The sequence below is a fragment of the Haematobia irritans genome, chromosome 5 (assembly GCF_050003625.1).
Source record: "Haematobia irritans isolate KBUSLIRL chromosome 5, ASM5000362v1, whole genome shotgun sequence".
Taxonomy (NCBI): domain Eukaryota; kingdom Metazoa; phylum Arthropoda; class Insecta; order Diptera; family Muscidae; genus Haematobia; species Haematobia irritans.
The window spans coordinates 123,191,654-123,207,344 of NC_134401.1; the positions used below are offsets into that span (position 1 = coordinate 123,191,654).

The window sequence follows — 15,691 nt, forward strand, 5'->3', positions numbered from 1 at the left end:
TTGGTTATAAAAACTCTTTGCCATTTTCTTTGAGTGTACAAACAAACACAAACAGCATGCTTGAAATGAGGAAAATTTCAAAAAAAAATGGCCAAAAGCCAAAATCTAAACAAAAATACTCGAATAAAAGAACTGGTCTTCTTTTTTTCGAAAAAAAAGACTCAAATTGAAATAGTGTAGTTTTGTGGCAGAAAACAAAATAAATTTGTTTAAAATAAGCCGCATTAAATAATAGAATGATGCAAAATGATGAAGAAGGGGAGAAAACACATGGAAAATCACAGATAAATTCAAATACCGATGATGCAAAGCTACAGAAAATGCCAAAGAATGGCCAAGAAATGCAAAACACTAGGCGATGAAATAACAACAAAAAATAAAATAAAAAAAGAATTAACGAAAAACACTATTTGCTGCTCATCGTAGTGTGTTCTCACCAAGCGTGTTATACTTTCCACGCTGTCTATTTGAGTGAATTCTTGCTATTGTATATGTAAGTCCACGAATATGGATGGATGGCAGGGTGTGTGAGTGGGAAAATTTGTTTTACCCAATTTTTATGAATTTTCTTTAGTTGAGAGAAAATCGTCGCTTAGTTAACGTCGCTTTGGAACACAAAATCACTGCAATTTAAACGAAGGACAAATTCTTTCAAACATTCAAGCAAGAATTTACGAAGAACTCTGGAATAACGATTCAATTCAAAACGAGTGGAATTCAAATCGCCTGAGAAAAACGTTAGTTTTCCAAATTTTGTTTTTGTTAAATAATTTCGATTTAAAAAACAAAAGTGATTTATTTTATTGCAAATAAGCTAACATAGAAAAATAAGAACCAACTAAAAAATTATACAGAAGAAAATTAAGTTTTAAGGAAAAAAAGTGACCAACATAATTTTTACTACTAATAAAAAAGAAAACAGTGCAGATATTTACAATAAAAAATAAAATTTGAATTTATAATTAAAAAAAAATCTTAAAAATACATTAAAAAATTATTTAAAAAAAAAAAATTAAAAAAAGTTTTTAGTTCTTAAAACAAAGTTTTTAAAAATTTATTTATCCAAACCCTAGCCATTTGAAGGTTATCTCTGTTACGAAACCAAGAAAGAAAATAACCCAACGCTTTTAACCATGTGCGCCGTCTAGCGGTAGTGTTTAACAACATCTCTATCTTGTGGGTCTTCTTCTTTGTATTTGTAGTGTAATCGGTGTGAATGTGAATGAATAATCGAATAAATCGACTTGATGATATATTTTTTTTTTTTTTTTTTGATACAACGCGCCCACTCACATCCATTTTGCCCCCTCAATATTGCAAATTAGCGCCTATACAAATCTCTCACAAATCTGAATCAACTTCAATTGGGATTGTTTGTTGTTTGTTCAAAAAAATTTTTTTTTTCAAAATTTTCTAATTTTAAAAAAATTTCCGTTATTTTTCTCATCCATCCCACGCAGATATACACTTGTTGTTGTTTGTGTTTTTTTGTTTCACCTGGAGAACTTTTCGTCCGCAAAAATAAGAACAACAACAACCGATCTTTTGTGTTCGACGTTACGTCCCATACGATAAGTCGCAAGCCATCAATCCTTCTTCAATTGAAAAAAACAAAAAAAAAATCGTTGCCGCCACCACCACGACCATTTGTCAAAAATTTTTAAAAATATTTTTACGAAAAATATTTGATTTCGCAAAACTAAATTCAAACAAGATAAAGCAGTACTAAATTTTCGTTTTTATTTCTTCATCTCATATACGATACGTACGAAAACATTTCAAGGTGAGTATATTTTTAGAAAATATTTTTGCTCAACGTGAAAATTTCATCAGTATCTTTTTCGTTGGATTTGTCGTATTCTGTGGGTTTTATGCTTTTTCTGTTGGTCAATATCTGTGGATACAGCCAAAACTAGCCAGCAGCCAGTCAGTGATTCAGTCTGTCAGTCATTTCGCGTGTCTGTACTTTTTGGATGAGAGCATGTGGTTAGGTTTTTATTTTGTGTTTCTATGTTCTGTTTAGAAACACCAAGAACTCATCCCCCCCATTGGTGCTCTTTCAAACATTTCGCCATGTTTATAAAATATCATTGATTTGCAGAGATGTCCAAGATTTGGTTTGTTTTTGAGGGTGAAATGTCGTATTTTTCAATATAGCTTTCAGTCAATAGAATTGCTGTGGACATTTTTGCATATGCCTATTGATAACATTGATTATCGATTTTCTTGGTTTTAATACTTGAAAGTGAGAAAGATAGAGAGAGAGAGAGAGAGAGAGAAAGAGCCACAGCTAATAATCTCTTCCTTAGTCCCACATTGATTCTTATCATTAATAAATTCGACCATTCAACCAACCAAAGTTCAAATTGATAATTCGTTACTGTAGCACGTGCTAAGCCCGCTAACACGACCTCTTTAGCAGTAGAAAGTGTGTTTACTATATTTATCTGAGAGAGAGAGAGAGAGGGAGAGAAACCGAGCGAGAGATTATTCTTATAATGTCTTATTAGTACCTATGTTTTATAAGAATAACTAAAAACTCCGTATTATCTTCTCTCTCTCTCTCTCTTCCTTTCATAAAGTGATGGAGAGAAATCGCTATCCCCTTGTATTTAAACTCAATATTTGGGATATGGTTCATAGCTGAAACAGAAATATATGAATAAGGCTGAAAGTTTTATCGGATTGAAATAAGTTTAGAAGCTTCAAATTCTTTCACACATTAAACAACATATTGCCATGAGGCCAAAGATTGAAAATGATGCTTGACCAAAGGCCACTTGGCTTTAATATTTCTGAAAAAAAAAATCTTTCAAAATAACATTATCCATGTATTTATAACCCACACACAAAACGAACGTTTCAATAAAATTGAACCAGCAATACGGTTTAGGCAACGAAAATATTAATTAAATGTACGAAATGTATACTTATAAAAAAAAAAAATCATTACAATCATTACAATGATACTTTTTATCATTCCATTTATGAAATTGTTTCGTTGACTCAAACGTTTAACCTCAAATATTTAAAAAATTCGAACTTTTTCTAAAATGGATTTTTTTTTACAAAAGTAAATTAATTTGTACAATTTTATTAATTCTTACTCTGTTTTTTGTTTCAAAACAGTTAAAAATGCTCATTCAAAATATGAAAACTCGAGTCATAAAAAAATTGAATTAATATAACTTCCTGTGTAGTTAACGTACGGAACATTTTATTAATTCTTACTCTCTTTTTAACCTAATTGAAACAAAAAATTTTAAAATTACCCATTAAATATATGAAAAATAGCATTCACATTTTCTGAACTAAATTTTTGCAAAAGTATTATAGCAACTTGATATTGACGGATTTTGGGTGGAAAGTTTAACATTTAGACAAAAAATACCATAATTATTCATAATTTTTTTTTAATCAATTTTTGTGATAAATTTGCGGCTAATTTTGAGTCGAAATATTCGACGGCGGCTTCGACTGGCAAAAACTAGTCGGCGACGGCTAAAATCGGCGGCTTCATTCTCTGGTGGCAGCTCGATATTTCAGGCTCACTTAAAATCTTCAGTCCGTTGTGATACCACAGTGGTGAATTTCTCCTTTCTTCCTTACATCCTTCCTTTGTAGTTAAAATAAAATAAACATAAATAATTAAAATAAAATAAACATAAAATAAATTCAAATAAACATCTTTTGGAGGACATTTTTCGAAGCGATTTTAAATTTATGGCTTTAGAACTTCAATTTTTTTCTGGGGACTAAAATAATTTATTTTTGTAATTGTTTAGTTTTTTAAATGTAATATTAGGATGCCTATTATTTTTTTTACCAAAGTGGTCACATTTCTCTAGACCCTATATTTTTGTAGACCCTATACTGGAATTCTCAAATTTTGTAATATTACCATCGTACACTGAAAAAAAAGCATACTCGGTTCCAAAGATTTTGTCTTTACTTTAAAAAATTTGGTATTGATTCCGAGCCAAAGAAGCGGAGAATACAAGTAAGGATACTTTTAAGACACAATTCTCTTTTAAATTTAGGTTTTGTGTACTTTCTTCTAGGAAGCAAATTTTAATTTTTCGCTTTCTCAGCTTTTTTCTTCATATGCTATCAAAGTCCTTTAAAAACGAGTTAACGGCAACTTTATTTTCCAAATTAGGACTCGACTTCCAGTAGAAATTATGCTATGTTTGAAATAAAAAACTTCTTTAAAATAAAGTTTTGAAAAACATGTCCTATATTTGAACGATTTTTTGCTTTGTAGTCAAGATGCAAAAAGACAGCAAATTTAAAGACAATTTCATTAAATTTAAAGAATTTTTCTGAATTATTAAAGTCAAGTTGACCTTAAATTTTTTCTTTCATGTTAAGATACCCATTTTTAAGTCAAATCACTTAATTATAAGGACAATACGACTTCATTGAAAAGTTTATCGACTTTTGAACAAGGAAAATAACTTTATCTTAGAGATATGCGTCTTCTATGCTAAGCAAAATTTGTATTCGTATTTTAAAGACATGAAATCTTTGACCTCACGACAATATTTTTTTCAGTGTGTGGAAATCATGCTAACTTTCGAACGAAACAATCTATCGACTTGAAACTTGGCAAAGGTAGTTGTTATTGATGTAGGTCGGATGGTATTGCACATGGGCCATATCGGATTACTTTTACGCATAGCCCCCATATAAACGGACCCCCAGATTTGCCTTACGAAGCCTCTAAGAGAATGATATTTCATCCGATCTGCCTAAAATTTGGTACATAGTATTGGTATATGGTCTCTAACAACCATGCAAAAATTGGTCCACATCGGTTCATAATTATATATAGCCCCTTCATCCGATCCGGCTGAAATTTGGTACGTGGTGTTAGTACACACAAAAAAATTTCACGAAAATTTTTCCAATTAAAATGTTAATTGAGTTTTAACAAATATTCAATTAAAAATTTAATTGATTCAACAATTTTTTTAATTGAAACAAAAATCAATCACAAAAATAATAGTATCAATTAATTTTTTAATTGGATCAATTAACTTTTTAGTTGATCTTCAATTAATTTTTTAATTGATACTATCATTTCTGTGATTGAAGACATTTCAATTAAAAATTAATTGGATCAATTAATTTCGTGATTGAATCAGAAAAAAATTTTTTTTTGTGTATATGGTGTCTAACAACCATGCAAAAATTGGTCGATTTCGGTCATAATTATATAAAGCCCCCATATAAATCGATCCCCAGATTTGACCTCCGGAAGCTCTTGGAGGAGCAAAATTCATCCGATTCAGTTGAAATTTGGTACATGGTGTTAGTATATGGTCTCTAACAACCATTCAAAAATTGGTCACATCGGTCCATAATTATATACAGCACCATATAAAATGTTCCCCAGATTTGACCTCCGGAACCTCTTGGAAGAGCAAAATTGATCCGATCCGGTTGAAATTTGGAGCGTGGTGTTAGTATATGGCCGCTAAAAACCATGCCAAAATTTGTCCATATCGGTCTATAGTTATATGTAGCCGATCACACAAAAATTGGTCCACATCGTTCATATTCATGATTGTCGAGCCAAAAATAATATACCAAAATTTTATTTCTATAGAAAATTTTGTCCCGAATTTATTTCTTTAGAAAATGTTGTCAAAATTTTATTTCTATAGAAAATTTTGTCAAAATTTTATTTCTTTAGAAAATGTTGTCAAAATTTTATTTCTATATAAAATTTTGTCAAAATTTTATTTCTATAGAAAATTTTGTCAAAATTTTATTTCTATAGAAAATTTTGTCAAACCGACTTATAGACGTATTTAATCGGCCATTTTTTTAGTTTAATATATACAACGTATGGACTAGCTTACAATTTAGAAGAGAGTCTGTTAAAACTGCAAAAAGTCTGCTGAATAAGAGAAAGCAGTCACTGTTTGCTGAAATAACAAACATTGTCTGCTATTTTTAAGCTAGATTACATTAAAACTAGTAAAACATTATGTAATAACTACACAGTAAAAAATATCACCAACATTTTTCCAATTAAATTTTTAATTGATTTTGAAAAAATATTCAATTAAAATATTAATTGGCTCAACAATTTTTTTATTGAAGTAAAAACCAATCAAAAAAATATTTGTATGAATTAATTTTTTAATTGGAACAATAATTTTTTTCTGCGATTGAAGACATTTCAATTAAAAATTACTTGGTTCAATTAATTTCGTGATTGAAGACAAAAAATTATTTTTTTTGTGTCTATGAATTTTATAAAATATAGGCTAACAACAAATAAAATGTTTGGATATTAGAATGCAGGGGCATACAAAAACTATTTGGGATTCTTGAATATGCTTTCGGCAACATTATGAACCCAAAAAGTTTTACAATTTGTTATTCGCTAGACCCTGAAGTACAAAAATATAACAGAAGAGACCGACTGCTGGTTTAGTACACTTTTTTCTATGAGTGTAAGAATATCTGTAAATCGATCCTGGTCTTAAATCTAATTTACTACGAGTGTGAAAAAATAATCGCAATTAGTGTCAACTCAAAATTTTTAGGAAAACACGAATGATAAATTGCGGTCCAAGAAATATTTGATACATTTTAATTTTGCAATATTTTTTTTTGCATTAAAATAAGCACTAAGAATAATTACAAATCACATTTTTTGCTATTTTGAATGTTGCATCATTAATGTTGCCAAAAATTGATAAGCATCATTTCCTGTCGCATTCCAATATTTTTTCTGCCATTGCCAACAAGCGTGCCACAGACTGCTCATCGTTGGTTAATATGAATTTTAAGCCATCTTCTATTCGATAGCTAGAGAGAGAGAGAGAGAGATTTGTTAGACAAATTGCGAAACTATTGTTATAGTCACCATTGGCCATTTAGCACAGCATTTAGATATGCTAAAATTATACGATTTTTCTATTCCTTAATACGGCACAGCGAATATAGCAAAATAGAAATTTCTAAATGATCATAAAATATTTCCCATAATTTTTATCCACATGTCTTGAAGGCGGAGGCGGGGTATCATTCATAGTCAATTTGTTGTGATCTCGAATTTTTTTCACATAATTTTCTTTAGGCAACCGTGTGCAAATGAAGATCATCATATTTTGAGAGATACTCATCACTTTGTGTCTTAAATGATTGAAAAAGTATATTTTTTTAAAAGCCATAAATTAATGTGGCTATAACCACCCTCACGCAATCTAAATACTCGTGTGTGTTATTTCTGTGGTCTCAATGTGAATTATTTCGGTTTCATGTTGTACTCCTAACCCACTGCGATCTTAGATCTTTTTTTTGAGGATTTTTGTTTCTAACTGCACAGTGAAACAAATGGTATAGTGGCGTCAACAACTGTTGGATATTCATAAAGGAAATAGAGAGAAGAATTATATTAGCAACGAACTTGAGTGCGATTTCGTATAAATTTCATGTAGAATGGGATATAAATGGGGATATTGCGATCAAGATATAGATAGGCGGTGCTAAGAGCTAAATTCGATACAAGAGGGAGTTTTGAGTGGAAACTTTTATTCAGGAATGAGATTGATATAAACTTTCAGTATCAGAGAAATGCATCTTCTAACAGGTTGGTTGATAAGTCCCCGGTCTAACAAAGAAAAACACATTTTTTTTGTCAAAATTCGTTTTTATTATTCAACATAGTTCCCTTCAAGAGCGATATAACGACCTTTTGCCTCAATATAGGCCTCAGTTTCGGCGATCACCTCCTCATTGCAGCCAAATTTTTTCCCTGCGAGCATCCTTTTGAGGTCTGAGAACAAGAAAAAATCGCTGGGGCCAGATCTGGAGAATACGGTGGGTGGGGAAGCAATTCGAACCCCAATTCATGAATTTTTGCCATCGTTCTCAATGACTTGTGGCACGGTGCGTTGTCTTGGTCGACCAACACATTTTTCTTCTTCATATGGGGCCGTTTTGCCGCGATTTAGACCTTCAAACGCTCCAATAACGCCATATAATAGTCACTGTTGATGGTTTTTCCCTTCTCAAGTTAATCGATAAAAATTATTCCATGCGCATCCCAAAAAACAGAGGCCATTACTTTGCCAGCGGACTTTTGAGTCTTTCCACGCTTCGGAGACGGTTCACCGGTCGCTGTCCACTCAGCCGACTGTCGATTGGACTCAGGAGTGTAGTGATGGAGCCATGTTTCATCCATTGTCACATATCGACGGAAAAACTCGGGTGTATTACGAGTTAACAGCTGCAAACACCGCTCAGAATCATCAACACGTTGTTGTTTTTGGTCAAATGTGACCTCGCGCGGCACTCATTTTGCACAGGCTTCCGCATATCCAAATATTGATGGACGATATGACCAACACATTCCTTTGACATCTTTAAGGCCTCTGATATCTCGATCAACTTCATTTTACGGTCATTCAAAATCAGTTTGTCGATTTTTTTGATGTTTTCGTCGGTAACCACCTCTTTCGGGCGTCCACTGCGTTCACCGTCCTCCGTGCTCATTTCATCATGCTTGAATTTTGCATACCAATCAATTATTGTTGATTTCCCTGGGGCAGAGTCCGGAAACTCATTATCAAGCCAAGTTTTTGCTTCCACCGTATTCTGTCCCTTCAGAAAACATTATTTTCTCAAAACACGAAATTCCTTTTTTTCCATTTTTTTCACAATAACAAAAGTTGCTTCACAAAAGACGCTCTATCTCACAAACTAATTGACTTACAGACGTCAAATTTTGACACGAAGCATTTACAGTGAAACCTCTGAAAGGTGGACACCCATGGTCGCCTACATTTTGTCCATATTTGGGAGGTGTCCAGTTATGAGAGGTTAATTTTAATGTGTTGACATATCAAACGCCAGAAGACAACTGTCGACTTTTTGGAGGTGTCCTGGTTTCAGAGTGTCCAAGTTTGAGAGGTTTCACTGTAATACTAGCGACGCCATCTATGTGTCAGACCGGGGACTTATCAGCCAACCTGTTAGTGAGCAAAAATTTCAAGTGATGAATTGGCCAGCGCAAAGCCCCGACCACGGAACAATTTTTGCATGGCCGTCATAGAGCACATGCTGGCATCACGTACCAAATTTCAACCGGTTGGGATCAAATTTGCTCCTTCCAAAGGAAGCCAGAGGTAAAAAGATTGAAAAACTGGCTTAGTGAGCAAAAATTTATGGTCAATCGTGGGAAGACGGCGTAGGTTTGTGGGGTATTCAAACAAATAGGGATTGTACAAATCAGCTCCATCAAAAGTTAGAAGACCTGTGGGAACGAGTACAGCTTGAGTGGGAGAATATACCTGGAGAAATTATAAAGGAATATGGTATTAAAAAATAAAGGGTTATGTTTGTACCAAGTACTAGAAAATGTTCCAACTGACACCGGTATAGAAAAGTGCAATTGAGTACATGCGAGTTTTTTGTTATGTTTATTTATCTCTCTGAATTCCTTACTTTTTGTTTTGAGTTTTTCGTTGTTTTATTTAGAATTGAAGAAGGAATAAAGGAAAAATAAAATTATTTTAAGTTTCTTTATTGCTGCTTTTTTTATTCGTTTAGAATTAAAAAAAAAAATAATTATGTACTCATTTCTGCACGCCACTGTATATATTTTATGGGGTCTGAGACCAATATTTCCCATCATAGGATGGGGGGTTTAAAAAATCATATCAGATACCCTTTGCATACTTTATATAGTGAATCCTAGTATATGGAGTAGGGTATTATAAGTTAGTGCATATGTTTGCAACACCCAGAAGGAGACGAGATAGACATATGGTGTCTTTGACAATATTGGTCAGGGCTGACCCCTGAGGCGATCTAGCCATGTCCGTCTGTCTCTGAACATATTTTTGTAATCAAAGTCGCAAGGTCGCAGTTTTGGTCCAATCAACTTCAAATTTAGTACAATTTTATATTTTCGGTCAGAATAGCCAATTGATTTTGGAAGAAATCGCTTCAGATCTTGATTTAGCTCCCTTATATATGTTTCGCCTGATATGTGCTTATATGGCTCCAGAACCCCGAGTTTTTCTCTGATTCGCTGTGCTTCATTCCTGAAAGGATATTTATGAACCAGGACAGGACAGGATGCCACCCACTGCAGCCGTGTGAACCCTCTGTGATTATTGAAAATTTCACCAAAATCATCAGTTATAGTCACAAATTTTCTAACAATGCCGTGAATTCCCATTCGGATGTATTTACTTAGTTGGAGAGCAGTTTGCAGACTATGTCTCAGTTCAATACCAACCAAACCTAGAGATAGTTCTTGCATAGATGAAATTGGAATCTCAATGTTGCGTAAATATAAGAAATACAAAGTGTTCCTTGTTTTAAAGTTTAACGAGATTTTGCGGATGATATGTGGACATTTTTTAAAAACAATACTTTTATGCATTTACGACGCGTAAGTGAGGTTTCAAACTTTGCGACAGTCGCAAAACTCAAAAGGTTGAGTACAGGCTATCACTGTATACAGTTTCAGTTAAAAGAAAACAAGTATGTACGGCCGTAAGTTCGGCCAGGCCGAAGCTTATGTACCCTCCACCATGGATTGCGTAGAAACTTCTTCTAAACACTGCCATCCACAATCGAATTACTTAAGTTGCGGTAACGCTTGCCGATGGCAAGGTATCTTAAAACCTCTTAACACCGTCTTCTAAATTATATGTAATTCCATACGTGGTTATATTTAATCAAAAAAGATCGATCAAATACGTAGATAATTCAGTTTGACAAAATTTTCTATAGACATAAAATTTTGACAAAATTTTCTATAGAAATAAAATTTTAACAAAATTTTCTATAGAAATAAAATTTTCACAAAATTTTCTACAGAAATAAAATTATATCAAACTTTTCTATAGATATAACATTTTAACAAAATTTTCTATAGAAACAAAATTTTGACAAAATTTTCTATAGAAATAAAATTTTAACAAAAATTTTCTATGGAAATAGAATTTTAACAAAATTTTCTATAGAAATAAAATTTTGACAAAATTTTCTATAGAAATAAAATTTTGACAAAAATTTCTATAGAAATAAAATTTTGACAAAATTTTCTATAGAAATAACATTTTGACAAAATTTTCTTTAGAAATAAAATTTTGGTAGATTATTTTTGGCTCGAGTGGCAACCATGATTATGAACCGAATAAAATTTTAACAAAATTTTCTATAGAAATAAAATTTTGACAATGATGAAAATTTGATTATGAACCAAATAAAATTTTAACAAAATTGTAAATAGAAATAAAATTTTGACAAAATTTTCTGTAGAAATAAAATTTTGACAAAATTTTCTATAGAAATAAAATTTTGGTAAATTATTTTTGACTCGAGTGGCAATCATGATTATGAACCGATATGGACCAATTTTTGTGTGATTGGAGATCGTCTATATATAACTATAGACCGATATGGAACAATTTTGGTATGGTTGTTAGCGGCCATACACTAACACCAAGTTCAAAATTTAAACCGGGGCTTTATATGGGGGCTATATATAATTATGGACCGATGTGGACCAATTTTTGCACGGTTGTTAGAGACCATATACTAACACCATGTACCAAATTTCAGCCGGATCGGATGAAATCTGCTTCTGTTAGAGGCTCCACAAGCCAAATCTGGGGATCGGTTTATATGGGGGCTATATATAATTATGGACCGATGTGGACCATTTTTTGCATGGTTGTTAGAGACCATATAACAACATCATGTACCAAATTTCAGCCGGATCTGATGAAATTTGCTTGTCTTTGAGGCTCCGCAAGCCAAATCTGGGGATCGGTTTATATGGGGGCTATATATAATTATTGACCGTTGTAGACCAATTTTTGCATGGTTGTTAGAGACCATATACCAACACCATGTACCAAATTTCAGCCTGATCGGATGAAATATGCTTCTGTTAGAGGCTTCACAAGCCAAATCTGAGGGTCCCTTTATATGGGGGCTATACGTAAAAGTGGACCGATATGGCCCATTTGCAATACCATCCGACCTACATCAATAACAACTACTTGTGCCAAGTTTCAAATCGATAGCTTGTTTCGTTCGGAAGTTAGCGTGATTTCAACAGACGGACGGACATGCTTAGATCGACTCAGAATTTCACCACGACCCAGAATATATATACTTTATGGGGTTTTAGAGCAATATTTCGATGTGTTACAAACGGAATGACAAAGTTAGTATACCCCCCATCCTATGGTGGAGGGTATAACAAGTGTCATCTTTGGCTCACAATCATTACTAAAATCCTTAAGGGAAGTTTAAAATCGTTGGAACCAAACTTTTTTTTTGAGTTTAGTGTGATTCGTTTTCCTCAGTATAGATGACATCAATTGTTTATGGTGATTCTCTTGCATTTACCAAAAGGGTATTCTAAATAGAATGAACAATAACAACATGGAATGTTTGCTAACATAGTACCACATTCACAGTAATTTCCTACACAGTTCTATGTGCTTTTTCCGTAGGAATGTCTTTTGTTCTTAGGACAATGTAATAAATTTTAATTGGTCTACAAGAGTTATGCTATAATATTGTTTATATCATTCATTAAAATATTTATGAAAAAAAATAATATCTGTTTAGTGTTGCTTTTCACCCATAACATATTGTGTTCCCGTTGATCTTTTTTTTGTTTTACTAAGAATCACTAGTTGTTTGCATTACCGTGAATGGATTTGAGTTGAATTACCCACTCTTTATATCTTTCATATATCAACTATTCTTTGGGTTATGCTATTTATTTTTCTATAAAAATAAAAACAAAAAAATATATACTACATAAAATAGTCTAAAAACTAAATGAGTAAAAATATAAAAAAAAGAAAACTAAAGATATACAAAAACCATAAGAAATGTTTAAAAATATTTGATAAAGATACATAGTCTCTCGTTGAAATCTCGAACAAAAATAAATGATTTCAGCACGCAAATTGTAAACAGGAAAATGAGAAAATATAAAACAAAACTGTAACAGAAAAATTGAAAAAAAAAAACACATCAGCAACAACTATAAGAAAATAAATACTAAATATATATGTACGTATATAAGAACCAGCGGGTATTGAGTTTTCTTGGCGAACATGCAATTTAATTGCAATATCAACAACCAGCAGCAATAGCAAACCAAGACCGCTATTGCATCCCAAATGATACCAGGAACAATGGCAAGCAACAACAGCAACCCTATTTGATTGAATACCCCACAAAACTAAGACAACCAGAACCACAAAATAAAAAAAAAACAGACAGAAAAATAACAAGTATATACGGCCGCAAGTTCGGCCAGGCCGAATCTTATGTACCCACCACCATGGATTGCGTAGAAACTTCTACGAAAGACTGTCATCCACAATCGAATTACTTGGGTTGTGGTATGTTAAAACTTCTTATTCCTGCATGGTTGTTGGATACCATATACTAACATCACGTACCAAATTTCAACCGAATGGGAAGAATTTTGCTCTTCCAAGGGGCTCTGGAGGTGAAATCTGGGGATCGGTTTATATGGGGCCTATATATAATTATGGACCGATATCGACCAATTTTTGCATGGGAGTTTGAGGCCATATATTAACACCACGTACCAAATTTCAACTGAATCAAATGAATTTTGGTCTTCCAAGAGGTTCCGGAGGTCAAATCTGGTGATCGGTTTATATGGGGGCTATATATAATTATGAACCGATGTGGACCAATTTTTGCATGGTTGTTAGAGACCATATACTAACATCACATACCAAATTTCAGCCGGATCGGATGAAATTTGCTTCTCTTAGAGGCCTCGCAAGCCAAATCGGGGGATCGGTTTATATGGGGGCTATATATAATTATGGACCGATGTGGACCAATTTTTGCATGGTTATTAGAGACCATATACTGACACCATGTACCAAATTTCAGCCGGATCGGATGAAATTTGCTTCTCTTAGGGGCCTCGCAAGCCAAATCGGGGGATCGGTTTATATGGGGGCTATATATAATTATGGACCGATGTGGACCAATTTTTGCATGGTTGTTAGAGGCCATATACTAACACCATGTACCAAATTTCAGCCGGATCGGATGAAATTTGCTTCTCTTAGGGGCCTCGCAAGCCAAATCGGGGGATCGGTTTATATGGGGGCTATATATAATTATGGACCGATGTGGACCAATTTTTGTATGGTTGTTAGAGACCATATACTAACACCATGTACCAAATTTCAGCCGGATCGGATGAAATTTGCTTCTCTTAGAGGCCTCGCAAGCCAAATTTTGGGGTCCGTTTATATGGGGGCTATACGTAAAAGTGGACCTATATGGCCCATTTGCAATACCATCCGACCTACATCAATAACAACTACTTGTGCCAAGTTTCAAGTCGATAGCTTGTTTCGTTCGGAAGTTAGCGTGATTTCAACAGACGGACGGACGGACGGACGGACGGACGGACGGACGGACATGCTCAGATCGACTCAGAATTTCACCACGACCCAGAATATATATACTTTATGGGGTCTTAGAACAATATTTCGATGTGTTACAAACGGAATGACAAAGTTAATATACCCCCCATCCTATGGTGGTGGGTATAAAAACGCAAACTTAAAACCCACAGAACATTTAGTCAGGCAGTCACTATTGAAATCTGAATACAAAACTATGAAATGAAAAAAAAAGACAAAAAAAACAGAAATTAAAATGAAGAACTCTAAGAAAAGTAACAAACATTAAAATTCTCTAATGAGTGCAAGTTTGGCGCTTAGTCAATGAAATATACGAGGCCCCACATGAAATGCATTGACTAGGTCATTGCACTTGTCCCACACTTGTTTTGTGGGCATATTGAATAACAGAGATACCATTGATTTTAACGGAAAGCAATAATGATGGGAAAGAAATTAGTCTATCAATAACGTAAATTCAAACTACCCGAATTTAAATTGCTTAGCAGAAATATTGATTCCACAGCCTAAATTATAAATGGGTTTCCAATAAGTGTTGCTATTTTGGTATTTAAAGAAAAATATTTTTTTTGATATAATTTTTTTTTGTTTATTTAAGCAATTTCTACAATCATACTATGCTTATATTAACTACAACTAGTCTCTTTATACAGTAGTGACTAACCAGTAGTTTAGTTAAGGAATTTTGTAATGTTAATTAATTAATGATTCATAAATTAAAAGCAAAATTTAACTGGTTGTAAAGCGAGTAATAAGGTCATGCGGCTTAAATCTTTGTAATCTTCTTCTCATGTTGCCGATTTGAGAAAGTTCTGCTGCTCCCATGTTTATATGTTGTTGCAGTCTTTCATTATGCCTCTTTGCGAGGTTTACTATTTCTTCCTTTACGGTTTTTACTTGCAGGTCCCGATGCAGATCGTTATTCCTAATATACCATGGCGTGTTTACCGCGTTTCGTAGAACTTTGTTTTGGAAGCGTTGTATTTTCTCAATATGGGTAGCTTTTGCACATCCCCAGAGTTGTATGCCATATAACCAAACAGGCTTTAGTACTTCGTTATAAATCATAAGTTTGTTGTCAAGAGATAGGATGGAATTGCGTCCAAGTAGCCATTGGAGTTCTCGGTATTTTGCCTTCAATTCTACTTGTTTTTTGTCGATATGTTCATGCCACTTGAGTTTGGAATCTAATGTAATCCCGAGATATTTTG

General features: G+C 33.3%; 1 protein-coding gene across 26 annotated transcripts in view; it reads left to right on the forward strand.

Moving 5' to 3' along the window:
- Zasp52 (Z band alternatively spliced PDZ-motif protein 52) overlaps positions 1-15,691 on the forward strand; it is a 510,804-nt gene that overhangs the window by 38,563 nt on the left and 456,550 nt on the right. For 9 of the 26 annotated variants that reach the window (XM_075313780.1, XM_075313782.1, XM_075313785.1 and 6 more), the window contains exons 1-2: positions 561-737; positions 1,461-1,783. The exons of 2 other annotated variants lie outside the window; for them this stretch is intronic. The gene's annotated coding sequence lies outside the window, so the exon portion shown is untranslated. Of the gene's footprint in view, positions 1-558; positions 738-1,460; positions 1,784-15,691 lie in introns of those variants that run through there. 15 more of the 26 variants (XM_075313766.1, XM_075313772.1, XM_075313765.1 and 12 more) reach the window with 3 other exon arrangements.